Source organism: Mustela erminea, chromosome 4, assembly GCF_009829155.1.
Source record: "Mustela erminea isolate mMusErm1 chromosome 4, mMusErm1.Pri, whole genome shotgun sequence".
NCBI classification, from domain to species: Eukaryota; Metazoa; Chordata; class Mammalia; order Carnivora; family Mustelidae; genus Mustela; species Mustela erminea.
This window is the reverse complement of record NC_045617.1, coordinates 114,057,596-114,063,731: the sequence shown is the minus strand read 5'-3', so window position 1 is coordinate 114,063,731 and position 6,136 is coordinate 114,057,596. Positions and strand designations below refer to the sequence as shown.

Here is a 6,136-nt window from a genome sequence, read left to right as displayed (position 1 = left end):
GGGGTCACATTTATCTTACACATCATTGTATCAGCCTGGTGCTAGGAACATGGAGAGGCTCAATGACGCCTTGAATGAATAAAGCCCTGGGAAGCAATCAGCTGAGTTACGATGCAGTTGTGTCCTCTTGGATGAGTAGAAAGTTTATTTTATAGAATCAGCCCAAATTAATCAATTTCACGTGATGTATTAATGTAAATGTGTTTTCCTGGCCATCCGTCTTATGGAGAAAATAATGACAAATAGATTAGTAAGAATATTTCTTTATTATGAAGTTTTAGGACTGAATTATCTCTACAGTCCTTTCCAGCCTGAAAAATTAGTACTTAAAATACTAAATATGACAGTTCTTTTTATACTTTACTTGGAGGTCTGTATCTAGTAATATGCTTTTTTTCTTTATTCTTTCCTATTTGTGGGTCATATTACTTTTAATAAATCTTTGCTCTTCCTGTTTTTGAGGGTCTTTAATAACATAAATTAGATGTAGTATCATATAATGCCTTCCTGGCAGGGAAAGAGTTTAATGACTCTGTTTATCTCTGAACAACTGTAAATTATCCTGATGTTAACCTTTGCCTCAAACTAAAACTGAATTCGAATTGCACATCCTGAATTAAAATGCCAAGTAATTGTGGATATTAATATAAAGAACCCACTTAAGGAATGACTAGTACTGAGTTGAATATAATTAATAATTCAGTAAAAATTCAAATATTATATTAGACAGTATAAGTTATTAAGTCTATAAAATTATACCTGTTTATTAATTTTTAAATATTCCTGACACATAAGGAACAATACTAGAACAGCTGTGTCTGATGAGCTGACAGCAAAGGGTTCCAGGAGGATGGAATAGCAAATTTCATTGTTTGTGTCCCCAACAGCCATCCTCCTTTTGGCAAAGGATCCAGTTTTAGTTTAAGGTTCATTCTTCCCCATTTTTTCCTTTCCATACTGGCCTCCCTCCTCAACTCCAGGAGTAGAACATGTGGCTAAGGTCCAAGTCTAATAGCACATTGTATCCTTGCATTCTCCTGATCACGGTAATTGATTGAGGGATGGGCAGGTAATGCAATCAAAGCCAAAGAATAAAATTTTCAATTGGGAATATTAAGACAGAGGCAGGTCCCCTGTCCTTTAGACTTGAGGTTGGAAGATGTGAGGGTGAAGATGCTGGAAGCATCTTGCTTTCATGAAAGAACGTATGTGAGGCCCAGATCCAGAGAAGTCTTAGTGACTACCAGCCTCTGCATCAAGACACACCTGAAACCATCCTTGTTGTCCTGAACTTTTCAGTTATGCAAACCATTTAATTCCTTTACATCTTTTTTATCTTTTCTGAATTGATTTTTTCTTGTCATGTGTAACTCAGAATGGTAATACCGGTGCTTTCACCGGAGTTTGTTGCAGTGTGGAATCAATGTAGAAGTGTTGGGAGGGCAAGATGAGCTTCCACTGTCCTCTTAAAATGAGAAATAATTATTGTTTTGGAACTGCCTGCTTTAAAGGAAACCGTCTTTCTGAATAAATGAACTCTGCAATGGTTACCTCTAAGATGCAGGTCCAGCCTTTTCCAAGGAGTTTGACTTTGTAAATGTCCCCTGCTTATTAGTAGATAGGGTTTGCCAAGGACTCCAAACACTTCCACAAAGGCCACCCTCATTCTCCAAATGGAGCAGCAAACACTAAGACTCATTTGTTAGGTGTGTGCACAGGACATTTTGTTTCCCAAGAGAAAAGTTTCTACTGGAGAGCAAAAGCAAGGAATAATTGTGTTAAAAGAGTTACAGATTTTAATGTTCTCAATGGCTGTTCATCTGTATGAATGCTAGCTATAGTATCGATACTTTCACATCTGTAAACATAGAAGATACAAAGGACAAACTATCCTGCACGTAATTTCTGTGCATCAACTCACACCACAGAACAGTTCAGCCAGGCTACCAGGACCAATTCCAGGAGTTAGTTCTAATCTTACCTTTCCCAGTGCCAAGACACCATTTGCACAAACTCCCTCAAGCATGTTCCTTATTGAATAACCCTTGGGGCTGGGCGGGGTGGGGGTGGCACAGGACACATACATAACGGTAGGGACTTCATGGGTCATCTAATTAAGAATTTTTCTTAAGTTTACTGTATCCTTGGTATGTTTGCTTCACTTTTTCACTTTAACTTTCCTAAGCATCACTAAGGGAGAAGATATAACCCCATATGGGAAATTAGATGCCGACTGTTTTATAAATTAAAAAAAAAATCTATTTCAGTGATCAACACATGTTTTATTCTGTTCAGCTCTCATCTCGTATTTTTCCTAAGTATAAACATTTAGACATCAATATTTTCACCATCAGCAGTAAAGAAAATACTGTCAATTATATTTTGTTCTATATCAGAAAACATGGTCAGAAGCCAGTTTAGTGATTTTCCGTAACAGTTCTGAGGGACATTAGCAAGAAAAATCTTCATCTGAGTCTTAGCTATGTGAGGAACCATTCTTGTTATTTTCATTTTCTTTGAAGAGTTCAATTATAAGTTGACCTGTAAGAAAGAGGTGTTATTTTTATACTATTTTTAAAAGATCAGTCTTTTCCACTCAAGGATATTTTGCTCAAATAAAGAGAAAATAAATGCACCCACAGGTATACTCAGGACTACTAAAAATTACTAGAAGAAATTGTGTGTTTTGAGTAACAAAACTGAACTGGCCTTGGGACGCCTGGGTGGCTCAGTTGGTTAAGCAGCTGCCTTCGGCTCAGGTCATGATCCCAGCGTCCTGGGATCGAGTCCCACATCGGGCTCCTTGCTCGGCAGGGAGCCTGCTTCTCCCTCTGCCTCTGCCTTCCACTCTGTCTGCCTGTGCTCGCTCTCGCTCGCTCTCTCTCTGACAAATAAATAAATAAAAAATCTTTGAAAAAAAAAAAAAAAACTGAACTGGTCAAAAAAAAAAAGAACCTGAATTTTTCAAAACCTGGATAATAAATAAGAAAAGACACTTACCATTCAATTTTTGCTTCATCTTATTTTGTGACTTATATTTAATCAACTCAGCTTCTTGGTCCTCTCTCTATTAAGTATTTGGTAACTTATAAATAATGTTTACAAAGATGGAACTAAAAGGGACCCTATGTTCCTCCTGCAATGTGAGAAATCTTGTTGAATAATGGTGTTCTCTAATTTATCTGTTTACAAATAAGATGTTCAAGTACAAATGTTAAAGTACTCTTTAATAATTTAAAATGCTGTCTCAGAGAGCTAGAAGGTACATCTCTACAGAAAATTTTTTCTTAATATCCTACTATCTCTCTGGTGATATAAATTTTCATAAAATGTATCTAGAGATAATATATGTGCATGTTTGCACGTATCCACACAAACACACAATATTAGAGGTATTGATGTATATATTACACACAGCTGTTCCCAAACTTTTAGATCTCAAAAACACTTTTACTACCAAAAATTTCTTCTCAACTGCATGATAAGAGCTGAAGTCAATATATTAATAAAATTTAAAAACTACATAGCATTAATCTAAGGTGTTAAATATATTTCTTCATTACTCATCACAACATAACGTACATATATTTCAACAGTCACTCTCCACAGGTGCACAAAATGGAATTCACCCTTTATTAAGCGGACTGACAATGCTATTTGTACACATGAAGTTACTGTCCACTTGTAATAGCTCTTTGTACCCACTGAAGTCCATGGAATACAGGCTGGGAGCAACTACTGAAGAGCGACATTCAAGCAATTCTTTTTGAGGACCATATGGAATGACTTCCAAGTGATTCCTTGATAAAAAAAAAAAAAGTACAGACTCATAAAACAAATATGAATTCTGTGTTGTCTTTTATATTTCTAAGAATATATTCCTTAGAATATATATTTCTAAGAAATCTTACCTAGAAAATTCTGGGCTGCTTTTCCTTCTGCACTGTGACTCCCCTGGAGTTTCATCAAGAGCTTGAACAAAGGTTATTCCTGGAACTGAAAAGGACTAAACTGGAAGAGATGAAAGTGGTGGGGTAGAGTGGAGAGAAGGGATGTTGAGGAGTGGGTGAGAACGAGAGGAGAGGCAAATTCAATATAGATTATTTGGGGCTCCTAGTTTGTAAGCTTACATTCATTGATCTAGAATTCACAAGAAGCTGGTCAGGGGGCTGAAGTAACCCAAGTATCTAATTATTAATAGAAAAGAAACAAGACTTGTCCATCTTTCTAAGTTATTTTTCTAGAAACCGAATGGTCTCCTGTATTCTTCATTTATCTGTTCTATGTTGTTTTTAAAAATTTATAATTATAGTGTTTAGTTTATAAAAAGAGAAATCAGTTGCTTATTTACATCAAAATTTGAGATCAGAAATTATAATTGTCTAAATTTTCATTTTATTTTAATTTTTCTTTAATTTTTAAATTAAATTTTTTTGTTTTAGTTTGTTTATTAATGTTTTTATTTAAATTCCAGTTAGTTAACATAGAGTATAATATTAGTTTCAGGTGTAGAATTTGGTGATTCATTACTCACATAGAACACTGGGTGCTCCTAACAAGTGCCCTCCTTAATCCTTAACACCTGTTTCACCCATCCCCTCACCAACCTCCCCTCCATCAACCCTCAGTTTGTTCTCTATAGTTAAAGAACCTGTTTTATGGTTTGCTCCCCTCTCTTTTTCTCCCTATGTTCATCTGTTTCGTTTCTTAAATTCTACATAGGCGTGAAATCATATGGTCTCTGTCTTTCTCTGACTGACTTATTTTGCTTAGCATTATACCCTCTAGCTCCACTGACATCATTGCACATACTTAGGTTGTTTTCTTGTGCTTCCTATGAACTGACAATATCTCCTTATTTCAGCAGCCCAACTTGGGGTAATGCTCTGATGGTCTAGTAAGCCTTTCTAACATCTTGGTTAGCCAGATTATAGAACTCAACAGGATGATGACTTCATTCATGCTCCAGAATATTAAATGTTTATAATAGATTAACTTTTTAAAGCTATCAATTAAACCAAACTGGCTTAGTAGAGCTAAGAAATGCAGACCCTAAGATCCAACAATCTCTCTCTCTCATATATAAATGCTAGAGGAATTTCCATATACATACCAGGAAAGAGATAAATGGATGCTCACAGTTCATAACAGCAAAAATAAAACAAACAAAAAACCACCCCAAAACCTGAAATAACCTACAGGTCCATTAACAATAGAGTGGATAAGCTGTGTTATATTTAATGCCGCAGAACACAATCAATCACTAACAAAGAAAACCAGCAGCTCCACATGACAAAGATGATCTTAAAGGAAAAATAGAGAAATGAAAACAGCAAATCATAGAAGAATGCACTTAGTATGATCATTTCATTTATATAAAGTTCAAAACCAGGTAAAACTAAACATAGCATTGTTGGTATGTACACAAATGGTAAAATCATAAAGAAAAGCAAGGGAATGATTAACACAAACTCAGGTACAAATTATCTCTGGTTGGAGGATGTGATCTGAGAGAGGCCCATGGGGAATTCTAAGATGCTAGTTTATTTCCTAAGATGGCTGATATGTACACATTGCATATTAAGGACAATATTCCTGTGTATGTATTTCACATTTAAAAAAAAAAAAGATGTGTAAGAGGAAACATGCAAAAGTACAGTTTGTAATTTTTGCTACTAACCAACAAGATTAATGATTAAAATAGGTACAGACTTTTCCTTCCTATCCAAACTGTATGTGGGGAAAAATTTCCATGGGTTTGATTTTTTTTTTTTTTAACATGGGTTTGATTCTTAAATGAACCCAGCAAGGAGGACAACTTCTACAAACTATTCTACCAGCTGGAATTCTACATGCTGGAATTCTACCAGCATGTATTTCATAGGCAGTGGGAAACCAATGGTACTCCCCAAATCAGAACTTCAGAGATTGCAGGACAAGTAGTTTTTGTTCTGTTTTGTTTTTTTTTTTTTAAAGGTAAGAATAAAGTCAGGTGGAAGATGTCTGGAGAGCCTGATCTGTGTACATTTGAGAATTGCCTCAGGCCATTGAAACTTAAAAGAGTATGCTGAAAAGAGGAAGAAATCCTTACAATGTTTTCATTCTACCTCCTAATTTTAAAGAGAAAACCAAACCA

The 6,136-nt window shown here is 35.4% G+C and overlaps 1 long non-coding RNA gene across 1 annotated transcript in view; it reads right to left on the bottom strand.

The window, feature by feature from the left end:
* Positions 1-2,295: 2,295 nt before the first annotated feature.
* Positions 2,296-6,136, bottom strand: part of LOC116588834 — a 35,735-nt gene continuing 31,894 nt past the window's right edge. The window contains exons 4-5 of the long non-coding RNA XR_004285104.1: positions 3,912-4,011; positions 2,296-2,541 (exon numbers count right to left, since the gene is read on the bottom strand). This is a non-coding gene — a long non-coding RNA (uncharacterized LOC116588834). The remainder of the gene's footprint in view (positions 2,542-3,911; positions 4,012-6,136) is intronic.